General features: G+C 50.3%; 1 long non-coding RNA gene across 7 annotated transcripts; it reads left to right on the top strand.

The window, feature by feature from the left end:
• Positions 1-941: 941 nt before the first annotated feature.
• On the top strand, positions 942-12,796 carry LOC112987663 (uncharacterized). Of its 7 annotated transcripts, none has more exons than XR_010392232.1 (9): positions 942-1,060; positions 1,656-1,845; positions 3,061-3,224; positions 3,629-3,786; positions 5,628-5,819; positions 6,198-6,281; positions 10,742-10,824; positions 11,349-11,579; positions 12,211-12,796. It is a non-coding gene; the product is annotated as an uncharacterized LOC112987663 (long non-coding RNA). The 7 variants fall into 7 exon arrangements; XR_010392231.1 differs by having other exon boundaries at positions 11,803-12,796; XR_010392228.1 differs by lacking the exon at positions 12,211-12,796 and adding an exon at positions 3,986-4,169 and having other exon boundaries at positions 11,349-11,538.
• The last annotated feature ends 1,024 nt before the right edge of the window (positions 12,797-13,820 follow it).

Below are 13,820 nucleotides of genomic sequence, written 5' to 3'. Positions count from 1 at the left end.
TGATAGCCACATTCTCAGTGCTATGAAATGAAAGTGTCTGGGTTGTGAAGAGGTGTGATGAATGGTAATGGACTTTCTTCTCTTTTCCTTAAATGTTTAGGAGCCTGCTGGGAAGTGTGTGGGATGTCTTGGTGCAACAAAAACAGGTAGAATTTACTTAATTGATCGGGTTGCTTGCTATGATATTCTTGTGTATACAGGTTTTTGAGGCCATGTACTGTATGTAGCTGGAAGAGCTGGGCTGGGCTGGGAGTGCCTGTAGGGAGGAGAGGGTCAGTGACAGAGCAAAGGTCACTGGGGGAACCGTGGCTCACTGAATGGCTGAGAGAGCAGTCACGTCGGAGCTATTCAGAATTAATTCAGGTGGCACGGACTTGTGCCAAGTTCATGTTTTTTGTGGTGCTTGGCATTTTCTACACAACCGCATACGAAGGACATTGCAGGCAGCCATCGCACACACGTGCGCGCTGCCGGTCGCCGCGTTGGCCGCTACTCTGCGCTCTCTCGGGGACGGGTAAGCGCAGGGGCCGCGCTCGTGCCCCCTGCCCGGTGCTCACGGACCGGGAGCGCTTTTCCCGAGAGGGCTTTTCCTTCTCGGTGCTTCCTGGGGGCGCGGGGACGGGCAGTGCCGTCTCGGAGCTGCTCCGCGGCGCTCTCTCCCCGGGGCAGCCCCAGCGCCTGCTCGCTGATGCCCGCCGCTCTCTCGGGCGCGGGCAGAGCAGCCTCGGGGCGCTCGCTGCTCGGCCTGAGCGCCGGGGTGGCGCGGCGGGCTGCGGTTGGCGCGCGGGAGCCGGCCGGCTGCAGCGCGGCGCTGCGACCACGCGAGGGCGCCATTGCGGGTCTGGCCTGCCTCGCGCTCCTCCTGCTGCCCCCGCCCGTCCCGCGCGGTCCGTAGCCGGCGCATGCGCGGTGCTCGAGCGCCGGGCCCCCGCTGCGGCCGCGCGGCCTTGGCGCATGCGCGGCGGGCGGGAGCAAGATGGCGGCGAGCGGGGAGAGTGTTTTCGCTCGGCGGCGGCGAGTGAGGGCCGAGGCCGCCTGGAGTGGAGCATGGGGGGCTCCGGTGAGGCGAGCGCGTGCCTTCGGGTGGCCGCGGGCGTGGGGCTGTGTCCTGGCCGGTGGGGCCGTTGCTGCGTCGCGGGGGGGGCGCTTGGGCCCGGCGCGGCGCGGCGCCGGGAGCGCGGGGCGGGGTCTGCCGGAGCGCGGGTCTGCCTTTCCGTTTTCCGTGTGTCGCCTGTAGGGCCCCGGTTCCTCCACAGCGCGGGTCGAGGCGGGGAACCCTGCGGGCGCAGTCTGGAGGAGCGGGGGGGGGGGGGAGGGAGGGGGACAGGCGGGCCCCGGAGCGGGATTGGGGCACGGCGTCGGCGGGGGGACGACTCCTGTTGCGGCAGGCGTGCCCGGGAGTGCTGGTAAGTCACGAGGAAGTTTAAAATCTGTGGACCAAACAGGATTAAGGTCAACTTGAGTCGGGTACGATTAGTGCAGCCCCAAGTTATTTACTTGAGAGTTGCGGCTAGGTGAGCAAGAAGATGGATAGAAGACAGACACTCCCAGGCAGTGTGAGGCCAGCTCCACCCCTGGGCACAGACTGCAGGCACCAGCCGACCCGGGTACCAACTGATTGAACCCCCTGCTGAGCCCTGCTCTCTCCTGTACAGCTGCCCCAAAGCCATGGGCTTCCCTGCTGCAGCATGTGTCGATGGGTCCTCCGTTGCCTCTGACGTCTCCCCAGGCACTCGTACGCTGCACAAGGGTCTGGATGTCTCCAGCAGCGGCGCAGCAGCCGGACGCGTCCTCTCGTCTGGGACGCGGGGTCCTTCACCGCTCTTCTGGGATACGGGGCCCTTGGTGAGTTCCCTGCTGCCTCTTCTGGCGTTCCCTGCGAGCTCGTAGATCCCTCCTTCTCCTTCCTCCTGCTCTCCTCTGGTGGGGTGGGAGACCAGTGGCTCCCTGTGCAAAGCTGACAGCCACGTGCGGCACCCCTATGCACTTACTGTGCATCTGGGATGGCACCCCTGCCCTGAGGGCCCTGCAGAGTCACACCCTTTCTGCAGCTGCCCCCCCCCAAAGCCATTAAGCCACTCACAAATCCTGCCCCAACACCCCCACAGACCCCAAAACGCCTCCAAGCCCTGCCGCAACATTGTGACTGACTCTAGACCTTCCCCTAGACTCTGTCCCAAAGACCCAAACAATCCTAAAACCCCTCCCAGACCCGGTCCGCACAATAGTGGGGTGTTCTAATAAAGATGGGGTGTGATCTGTGTCTCCCCCTTGACCCAGTACCGCTTTAGAGAAAAAGGCGTTTACAGCACTTCCTGGTGGAGAGTGTTGATGGGTGGATGCACAGATGACAAACAGATTTTTTTTCTCTCTTCTTCTGAGCCAGCTCTCAGAAGCCGCTGTACGTGTGAGATTTGGCTGATCTGGGATAATCGTGCTGTGCAGTATGCTGAAGGAGAACATTACTGTAAAATGGCAGGCTAAGGACTATCCTAAAAAATAAAAGGCTTGGGAAAAGCCTAGGAGAACACTGATGGGCTCTGGGAAGCCCCAGTGATGCTACAGAAAACAGCATGGCTTTTAGGCGCCTCCTCAGAGCAGGAGAAATGTCTTACTCCAGCCTGCAGGACAACAGGGACTATTAATTTACCACCTTTAATTACCAAAAACGTTGTGAAAGCAGAAGGGACGAGAGAGAGGATGCGCAGCATGTCGCGGACTATACATAAAGTTTAAACAAGCAACAATCCCCCCTTAAAATAGAAACAGTTTAATCCTAAGTAATAGATGAAGGTAGCTTTGAGTAATGTGGAGAGAAGCAGTTATGTCAGCCACCCTGAAAGCCTCAGAGAAGCGGTCCAAAAATCTGATACCCTCGCGGCCTCATCAGTCTTTCTGGTTTGTTTGTCCCAGAGGCAGCACTGACAACTAAATAACCCATTCCTACCCCGTGACGATTGTTAACTGTATGTGCCTTAGTGTTGCTTTGGTTGTTTCTATTTTGTTTTGTTATCATACGTGCAGATATAGAAAGGGAAAGATAGAATGCTTACTTTTTAGATTAATTGCCGTGGCAGAAGTTGAAGAGACCAAGAAATGTAAGCACCGAAGGGGGACATCTTGAAGACAGGTGGCTAGACCTAGTGATCCAGTTGTTCGTTTTGGTCATCGCCTGTGAGGCCAGCATCCAAGCATAAGAGGAAGCTAGGAGCTGTCTTGAAAAGGTAATAGGTTTGGAACGGAGACAGGCAAATCAAGGGCTATCGTTCCTCCATGTAGTTGAAGACCAAGAGAGTTGTCGGTTAAGCGCGTGTAGACACGGGTTCGAGAACAGTAACGATAACACTGAAGCAGAATAAAAATAAGGATTTGTGGAAGATGGCATAGGTAAGTATTAGGCGATGTGCCCGCCTGCCTAGTAACCTAGGCCTAATTGCTGTGTGTAACGTTTCCAAACCGTTTACCCTGTAACGTATGATGCAAAGTACCGTATTAAGACCTTTCCCTTAAGGAAAAGAAGAAGAAAAAGAGGGGAAAAAAGAAAAGCAGCACAGTAAAGAGAAAAAGAACGTGCATAAATCTAAGTGTTTCATAAAAAGTAAAATGGGAGTTTCTCTCTCTGTAACAGAGATGGGACCAATGATAGGAAATGCTGACGAAGAGAAAAGCTGGACAAGCAGTTTTTTGAGATTAATACCTAAGGGACGGGATGAAACAAGGAAGCCAAAATGCAGCGGACCCTCGATATCACTGGAAACGGCTACGGCAGGAGGTGTTCTGGCACAGGTAACTAAGGTAGCTATTGATAATGACCGTTAGTTATTTCGGCCTCCCAGAAGCAGCACTGAGGACTGAGTAACCCGTTCCTACCCTGTGGCTATCATTAACTGTATCTGCCCTTCGTTTTGCTTTGGTTGTTTCTATTTTGTTTTGTTTTCGTACGTGCATATATGGAAAGGGAAAGATATAATGCTTACTTTTTTAGATTAATTGCTGTGGCTGAAGCTGAAGAGACTAAAAAATGTGAGCAAGCTGAAGTAATAAAATCAAATGGAACTGGGTGAAAACTGTCTCCCTCTGCCAGAAAAAGGGAAAGCCCGTTCCTCCTGGCGAGGAAGGATCGCCGTTAATAGTGATCCGAATGATAGATCACCAACATATAACGGAAGGTCTGTACGCGTTACAAAAAGTACACTGCGTACATTCATTTCTGTGAGTGTGACTTGACGTGTCTGTGAAGCATCATACTTTAAGAGCTACGAGACAGGAAATTATTATCTTGGGGGAATGGATGGTGGTCAGGCGACCAGAGTTACTGAGGAGGAGGTAGGAGTGAGAGAGGGAAAGAAGTGTCTGAAGTGTAAAATTAAGAGATCAATTTCAGGAAGGCTCAATTAGCGCAACCGCTGGTATAGTTACCTGGCAATGGTATTTGGGGAAACAGGAAGACGGTGGATAGAGGAAAGGTTAAAGCCTTGTGGAATTAAGGCTCCTTCTCGTCGGTTCCATCTTGGAGCAATTTTAGGAGGATTTAATCTCCTCCAGGAGCGTTAATGTGGCTTTGCTGGTATCAGTCAGGAATGGAGCTGGAACAAGGAATGCAACGCTGCTTTCACTAAACTGGGAGAAGTGGCTGTAACGCCTCCTGCCCTCAAATTCCCAGGACAAGGCAAGCCTTTTTCAGTAATGCTTTCCATATCTGCTGACTGCATGGGAGCAGCACTGTTAGAAAACGGCAGTGAGGGAAAGTGGGTGCCAGGAGCATGATCCTAACATCCCCTTTGGGGCCAGAACAGAAATTCTCTGGCTGTGAGAGAGACTGTTTAGCAGTGATCTGGGCTGACACCATCTTTGAGACTTTTACCCTTGATAGCACAGAGGCAGTCCAATCTGCTCAATTCCCTCCAAAGGGGTAATTTTAGGGAAATGAATAGAGAGCAAGTGGCACACTAGGCGCTAACCTTAACGAGCGGGTTGGCGGGGGGGGGGGGGGGGGGGATTGCTGTGCAAGTGTTACAAGTAGCAGATCTTCCTGTGCGTGTCTGAATGGAGGGAGGGGCAGAGCATGGTTGTGCCAAAAATGCGGACGCAAAAGGTTTCTGAAAGTTTAATCTCTAGCGGCTACTTAGTCTAAATTCCCTTGCACTGCGAGCCCAACTGTTGTAGCTCCCAAAGCAGGGATTGGGGGAAGCGGTATTTGTGGCTTGCATATTCTCATTTACCTTGCTTGTGTGTGTATTAGATGCGCTTTTGTGCTTATAAACCACTTTGGATTCTTACGGTTTTCTGCAGAGCTTTGATTTTTTTTCTCTTTTCCTTTTTTTCTTTCTTTCTTTGGCCTATACTTTTATAGGGGGGATGGATTTTACTCTGCCTCCATCAACGAGTGCTGGCTGGCAAAGTTGTTGTGTCCCAACGGAGGCTCTTAGGCGAGACGGAGGAGTTCAGATCCGCAGCCAGCCAGAAGAGTCACCCGGGAGGGGTTGCTAGCCTCAAGCTATAGGCACTGGCGCATGTGGCTTGTTCTGTCAGACGTGAAGAGGTTTTCTTTGGTTGCAGGAATTTTACCTTGGCTTTACACCCTATAGCAGTAGTACTTTTGTATTTATAAACTGTGTCAATCCTAGGCATTCAGAACCTCGGGGAACGACTGTATGCTGCCATGAAGAACTACAGGCTACCACCGCCCTCGGACCTTCGTAAGTTATCATGTATCAAGAGCGACCAGGAGAATCCAAACGGCAGCGGAAAGGTTCTCTGCCTGGTCTTGACGAGGAGCCTTCGGCCATAGGAAGGTTGGCCGCGTCCTTATCAGACTTGTGAGTAATAAGCCGCAATTCATGGAATGGCAAAGGAGGGGTGGAATAGCGACTGGTAGCCCAGTTGCTATGGCGTTGCTGTTGCTGGCAGGGCCACAAGGTCTGTGCGAAGCCTGTCTACCTGGAATAACCAGTGAGGCCTAAAATAGGAATTCTCGTGGCTAGATGGGTAAGCCGTGAGCCCACCTGTCTTTGCCTTGCCTTGCTTTGCTGCTTAATGTCATAACGGCAGCTCGGGACCCCAGAATAAAAACCGCTACAGCACTTAAGGGAGGCTCTGCATTTGCCCAGGTTAGGGAACCATTGTTAAAGCTTTGGGGGAAGAAAGCTCTAAAACGAGAATCTCCCGGTGACCTTGGTGGTTTGCTTCATTTGCAGGTTACTGTCCTGAGGGCCGGCAACTCGAAGAGGAGCAGCTCAGCCTGTTTTGTTGGTTTCGGTGATACTGTTTTGAGGAAGCACGTAAGTACAGAAGGGATCTGGGAGGGTTTTCAAACAAGATGGGAAAGAGTAAGGAAGATTTGAGAGTGTGGAAAAACTAGGTGCTACGGGTACTGAAGTTGTTAAGGGCATTTGGGGTTAAGCATCTGAAAGGGGCTAATGCACAAGGAATAGTAAAATACCGTGACCGAACGCAGAGTTCCTCCCCAGCCTGGGCCTGTGCATGCACCCTCGCTCTTGCAGACGCCCTGGAGCCGTAGGGAAACAGGTAAGCGGGCACAGAAGCGGACTTTGGGCACAGTGGCATGCAGAGAGCTATGCGTGTTCAGCAGGTGGGGTGGAGTCGGAGGGTGGTCCCTTTGTTTAGCTACTCATTCCTGTGTCCAGCTCCCCATCCCTCTGTACTCTTTCCAGCCCTCTGTTGACATCTCCATCCCCCTACCTGGCTTCCTGTCACACTATCCAGCTCTTCGTCATCCTCTTCCTCTCCCTATCCCACTACCTGCCCACTGTCCTTCTGTCCAGCTACTCGTCCCTCTGCTGCTCTCGTCTGCCTCTCTGTGCTTCTCTTTGCCTTCCCAGCCCTCTGTCCACCTCTCCGGCCTTCTCTTTCTATTTCCATCCCTCTGCTCAGCTCCTCACCCATCTGTTTGCCTCCCTGTCCCTCTTTTCCCCTGTTTTGTCCCATCTCTCTGTCTGACTTCCCCTCCCTCTTTTTCTCTCCCCACCTTTCTGGCCAGCTCGTCGTCCTTCTCATTCTCTTCCCATCGCTCCAGCCGGCTCCCTGTCCCTCACTTCCCGTCCCCGTTCCTCTCTCCGGTTCTTCCCCCTACTCTTTTGCTCCCTGTCCCTCTCCCCGCCTCTCCTTCCCTCCTCGCCCCTCTCTATTCTTCTGCCCACCTCCCCTTCCCTCTTTTTCTCTCTTCTGCTCCCTGGTCCTCTGTGCAGCCCTCCCTCCATCTGTGTGGCCCTCTCTCCCTCTCTTTCTATTCCTTTGTCCAGCGCCCTGACCCTGGGGCCAGGTCTCTATCCTTCTCTTTCTTTCTCCATCCCTCTGCCAAGCTCTCTAACCCTCTTTTCTTCTGTTCTGCTCCCTGTCCCCGTATCCAGCTGGAGGTCTGTCATTGCTGTGTGTTTTGGCTGGTGCGGCCAGTGCCAAGAGGCGGTTGGCGCTCAGCAGAGCTGGTGATCAGCAGTGCCCAGAGGGTGCCATTGATCGGCCTGGTTCGGGTCACATCGGACACCTCCACGGTGACACTGCCTGCGGAGGTGCAGGGCTGTGGGTGTGCAGCAGGGGAGGACTAGTGAGACAGAGATGCCGTGGGGTGTGTAGTAGACAGCGAAGAGGCTCCTGGGAAAGGTGTCATGGAGGCAGAGAGCAGCAGAGGCTCCGAGTCCTCAGGCATTAGGACAGGTGCTCGTGGTAGGGCGGTCTGGAGCTGCTGCTGCTGTCTGTCCTACTCGTCAGCGTGGTCTGCAGTTACTGCCTCTTGTCTGCCTGCGCGCAGCCAGGGCTGCCGCGTGGTGTAGCTTGACTCGCGATCATGACGCTGGCATCGAGCCCACTTTTCTGTCAGGTCTGCCTTTATGCAAACTGGTGTCTTCCCTATGTCTACAGCTCGACCCGTGTCGTTGATTTAGTGCTTCGTGAGGTGCTATGCTGTGCTGTCAGCACGCCCACCCTCCCCCTTCTCACCGTCGCTTCCTGACAAAGAATGCTTTGAGGTTATCTTAGCAAGTGTGATCGTTTATGTAGCTTCTGGCTCGTTTCTTTCCTTGGAACTCCTTTCTCTCTGCTCTTCTGGCCCCCTCCAAACGATTTCTGCTTCTAGTACTATTAATGTTGGGCTGTAAACCTTCCAGAGCTTCCTTCTTTGAAGCCCAGGGGTTCCCGTATTGTTTGTGCTTTGGGAGTAAAGGTCCTTCACAACTGATGTCTTAAGTACGCAACTGTCTTACCCAGGATTTTTGTTTTCGCAAGTTACGGTTTCTATCAGGAGCCAGCTGCAAAAGTGACTTTGCTATAGCAGAGAAATGGGGTTGTGTGTGTGCAAGTACACAGCAAAACCATAATCTACAGTACCAGTAGCACACTAATTGGAAAAACAGTAACAACTTTGGTGTTGTAGGACTGAGAGTTAGTTGGTTCCATTAAAAACGACTGAATATAATTTTTGATGTAGGCCAATATGCACCTGAGTCCTTCTGACTGGGTGTGCAGAACACCAAGCTCCTTTCCCTAGAGTGGGGCTTTCAAATTCAAAGCGTGTTCCTTTTTGCAAAGATACCGCGTACTGCCTATGATTTTTCCATACTTAAAAAGATGGTTCTCAGATCAGACAACTTCTTTGTGGTGATGGATATGTAGTGCTGTTTTCCTAAGACAGGAACGCTGTGGTTGCACACTTTTACAGTTCAGGTCATCTCATCAGTAACAAAAATCCCTTTGTCATCAACTTGATGCATGAATACATACCGCACGTGTAGTGTTTTGCAGTGCCTGTAATCAAGGAGCCTGGCTTCTCCTGTTTGTAGTTTATAGTTGTGTGTAAATAAATCTGCTCCTCACAGAGCAAGGCTGTATGCAGGTGCAGTCCTCCCGGTTCCGGTGTTGTAAAGCTGCCTTTAATGGCATATGGTACGTTAAAGTACATTGTGGTGTGGGAAGCTTTTCTAGGCGTGAGAGATTCACCTGGGCTTCTCATAGCTCTCAAAAATCTGATGTTTCATAAGTTCTGTGTGTGTATATGATTCTCCATTCCACGCTTTGTGGGTTGGTGATCTGTTCATCACAGTAGCCAATAATAGGAGGGACATCTGTCCTTAGGGAGAGAAGTGGAGTTTCTCTTATTTGGAGGGGGAGGCGGCTTTAAATTGCATCCATTTCTTGCTTTTGCTCTCTGTTTCCATTTTGCACTTCTCTTTAACTTCAGCTAGGGAAGTTAATCTTAAAAGAAAGTATTGTGTCTTTCCCTTTTTACGTATGCATCTGGGATGACAAAATAGAACAAACCCCAACAAAAGCAAGCCAAAGCAGGATACAGCTAACAGTGTCAATGGTGTTGGAATGGATTACTTCCGTGCTGCTCCTGCGAGGCAAAAATAACAAGCAATTGCTATTAACAGTGACTCTGGGATTCCTGCGAGAACGTCTCCTCCTATTTTTGTTGACTTCAAGGGTCCAATTGGTAGCATTTTTCCTTTTCTTTTTAGCTTTTCAACTTACCTCATTATTCTTAGTCAGTAATTTGGCAGTTCTCCATGCGTGCGCGTTGCTGATCGATTCCATCCATTCTTTAAAAGAAACTGACAGATTTAATAACTTAAATTTAAGAATTGCTACATGTAGGCATAGATTTTTTTTTTAATCCTCTTTTTCTTCGTTACTTTTGAAAGAAGTGCTGGGTGTAATGCACGAGTAAGACTCGTGCGCTGTAGGGTTAACTTTTTGGAAACATTAAACATGCTGGTTAAGCGTTGTCTGTTAAATGTATTAAGTGCTCTCCAATACTAATCTCTGCCGTCTTCCTTCAATGTGACTTTTATTCTAGTGCAGTCATAATATTTTACTGTTCGTTAGTCACTCCTCCCAGATTCCAGCTATGCTTACACGGTCATGTGAAAATCGCAAGCAACAATACTATCGCTAGGTCTAGCAGCTTTTCTTTGAGTTGCTGTCCTCTGTCATCTTTACGCCATCCCTGGAACTTAATTTAAAAAGACAAGGAACTCAGTTTAAAAAGGCAATATAACCACCACTAGGTGCTTATATTTTTGGAGGACTTTTCCCGAGCTTTAATTGTGACTGATGAAACCATTTCATCTGAGATGACTTACAGCTACGTTCACCTTTTACAAAAGCCTGAACCGTTTCTTTTATGGGCGGGTTTTCGTTTTGTATCTTGTCTGTAACCTGCCGCACAAAGTCTCCAGGTCCTGCTGTTTCTGAAACAGGTTTTTTGTGTGTGTAAACTAAAGGTGTTATTAATTGCTGTTCTTGGTTCCGTCTGTCGCAGAGCGCTCTCTGCCGGGGGTGTGTGGTGGTGGACACCTGTATTCCTCTGGACTCTTAACACGGTTATTGTGAGCAATGAATGCATGATTTCAGTAACTTGCGAAATGCAGCCTTGCCCTCAAAGCCCAAGAGACAGAATTAAGGTGCAGATAAACCATATTAAGATGGTGCCTGCGCCCCCCCCCCCCAATTATCTTTTTTTTCCTTTTTGTTTTATCATAATATGTACATGCCGTGAATTGCTTTGAGACTGTTAAACATCTGTTTTATCATTTCATTCCTGTTTAACAAGCACCACCTACTATTAGGCTCTCAGGAATGCAGTGAGTGCAGAACTACGTGTATTTTGAGATGTGCCTTTCCAGAGGTGGTTTGGCTGGGTGGGGGGAGATCAGTCCAACCCTTTGAGGCTACCTCTACTCTTTAATTTCATTTTGAATCTCTTCCTTCCTTTGCTTTCTCATAGGGCCCATCTGTCAGCTAACAAATAAAGAAGACGGAACAGCCTATCCACATAGGAGAGAGCTGACATAGGAGAACTGATATACGGTAAATGTAAATACGCTAGACCTCTGGTACATCACAGGCATTTGTTTAGATCTGTGCATTCAGATCTATAGTTCCGCATTCGGAACGTGGCATTTGCCCAAGTATCTAATTCCTTTGTGTCGTGTGGAAGCCACTGTATGGCTGCCAATCTCTACAACAGGTTATCAGAGAGAATGAGAATGCTGCATTTCAACTTGTGACTGCAAAAGAGGCTCCTTTATGTCCAGTTTCAGAATTATGACCTACTTCATCATTCTGCTTTGACATTGTTTCTTAGCAGGAATGGTAGCACTTTAACTGTGCAGCGGTTGAAACCGGTAATGTGTAGGCCAGCACAGTTATGCTGTACCTTTCTTTGATATACATTTCATCCTTTTATCAGGCTTCTGGGAAAATAAACAGTACAGAGTTCCAGAAGATGTGCCTTTAAATAGGCGGTAAATCTAGAGGCATGTCTGAATTCCAAGTGGCTTGTAACGTCATATCTGTCTTCAGCGTATACTTTTCTATCGCTCTTATTCCAGGCTTACCTCCAACAATCTGTATCACTGCGGTGTATTGTGTTTCACAGTCAGCGATATATTCAACGAGAACATGAGAACTCCTGCTCTGCAGCGGGCTCCGTAGTCGATGACCACGGGATCCATGCTCTGGGCTGGTCACTTTAGGCCTTTGTGCAGAGTATTCTTTCTAGTCACATGCCCTGTGCGATCCTCTCCTTCCGCTGTTTTCCCAAGGGATTGGAAATGCTTCTGGTAAGTCCTGTAGTTTCCTAAATTTTCCACCGTGTCCTTGCTGGAATTGGATACCATTATAGCAGGGAGAGGCAGCCTACATATGCGCAATGAATGTTGAGGCACAAAGAAGTTGCCTCTTTGGCCCACCTGATCTACTTCAGAGAGTTTTATTTTTGACCTAGAGCTTGGGTCTTTGAGTGCTGTGCACAGCACGCGTTGGTTTCCCTGTTCTTTTATCAAGGTCATCGATGTCCTTCAGTTGTTTCTTCAGAGGGGGGGGTTGCTGCAGGAATTGCTGGGGAGGCCCTGACCGCGGCATGTGGAAAAGACACCTTTGACTACATCCAGCCGAAGAAATGTAAGCCGAAGGATTGGAGTAAATAACTGCTTGTCTAGGTCTGTTACCTAGTGACACATTGTCAGAGTTTTTTTTATGAGCATTCATACTTGCTCAAGTGCCTATTCATTCCATGAATATTACTGCAAGAGTGCGTACGTTACTGATCCTTTAAAGCGAGTCCGTGGCACTGGTGGGGTAGCGTGTGTTCTGAAGACTAAGTCCAAGAGCAACTCATTTTGATGCTGTTCTCTTATATGAAAGCACTTGGAGCAGATGAAAATATTTATCGTCCTATTTTGTTTATTGAAGGGACCGTGAGACTCGGAAAAACCTGCAGCAAAGGAGACACGGTAGTCAGCTTCCTTGGAGAAGGTATCTTGTCCTGTACTTTAGGGCTTCCTGTACATTTTGACAGACAGTAGTGAATGACTGGTTTCCTTTGAACCCCTGGGCAGCAGAAGGTTCTGACTGGAAGGCAAAATGTTTCTTGTGGTGGGTTTGAAGAAGCTGGCTACCAATCAAAAGAAATGACCAGCTACCAATCAAAAGTAATGACCAATCTGTGGAGTCACTGGAAGTTTTTAAAAGACAGTCGTCACCTTTTATGGAAGGCGATGCACTTTCGTTACTAATCCCTGTAGCAGTTGAACCAGGTAAGTGGTATGTAGGAGGTCAAGCCCATTAGTCTTTTTCACACAGTAATAGCCTTTAGGCTGTGATCGCTCTTATAAAAGTCCAGATATTTTAGAAACTGAACAAGTCTTTTTAGCTTGTTTCCTGTAGTACCGCAAAAGGTGATCAGAATACTAATGTTTTCATGCTTTAATGTGGTAGACATATGCTGTGCAAACGTCTCTTACTGTTTAATAATAAAAACTGAGCGGTCCGTCGAGACGCTAGTGCAGCTTGCTTTTGGCTCTTTATTTTGTTTAAAAGTCAATGAAGGTGAGAGGTCCAAAGTCCTAAAGACGACTGTTGCTTCTTTAAGCAATGGTTGCAAATTGTCCCATTAAGTAGTGTGTGTGTGTGTGTGTGTGGTTTGTGTGTGTGTTTTTTTTTTAACGGCAGCCTCTGAGTACTTTTTGTCCATAGCGTATTTTGCAGTGTTAGAATGAAAGCTTTGTTAATAAAGCCTCTAGTATAATACTAAACGGCTTGAGTATGAAATACAGAGAGTCTACGCCTAGCAGCAGGCACTGTAAATACCTGCAGATCAGACTGGGCAAGGGCAGTGAAATGTCTCCAAAGGCCAGTGCTGGAGTCGCGTGCTGGCCCGGGGTGACAGGACGGGAAGTCGCGGGGGCAGCTGCTGGGGCGGTGCTGCGCGTGGGAGCCAGCGCAGGGGGCAGGTAGCGCCGCTCGCTGCCGCCCTCGCCCGCTTACACAGCGGTACTGCAGCCGGCCGAAGAGCGCATGCGCTGTGCCCCCCCCGGCCACGCGCCCAGCTGCCTACAGAGGGTGAGGCGCCAGCACTGCAAGCAAGGGACCACACGCATGCGCAGTAGTTCACGGCTGCCCTCAAGCGATAGCAGCTAAGTACAGCGCATGGTGGCTCGCGCATGCGCACTGGCTTAGCGGCGCTCTCTGCCGCCCCCGGGCGCACCGGGTCCCTCCGCACCCCCCCCTCCCCGCGCTCACTGCTGCCCTCGCGTGTCGAGATAGGGGTAATGCTCCAATGAGGCGCTCACGCGTGGTGGGGTCACAGCGCTCACTGCTTCCCCGGGCTGTCGAAAAAGCGGTCTTACACACAGAGAGAGCGCAAAAGCGCATGGGGTTCACCGTGGTCACTGCGGCCCTGGGGTGTCACAGAAGCAGTGGAGCAGCGAGTAGGCGCGCAGAAGCTCCTCGCCGCCCCCACCGACCCTCGCGGGTCGGAAAACCATCAGTGCACCCGTAACGCAGACGCGCGTGCGCATTGC

This window comes from Dromaius novaehollandiae, chromosome 19 (genome assembly GCF_036370855.1).
Source record: "Dromaius novaehollandiae isolate bDroNov1 chromosome 19, bDroNov1.hap1, whole genome shotgun sequence".
NCBI classification, from domain to species: domain Eukaryota; kingdom Metazoa; phylum Chordata; class Aves; order Casuariiformes; family Dromaiidae; genus Dromaius; species Dromaius novaehollandiae.
The sequence above is the reverse complement of the archived record's forward strand: the minus strand, read 5'-3'. Positions and strand labels throughout refer to the sequence as shown.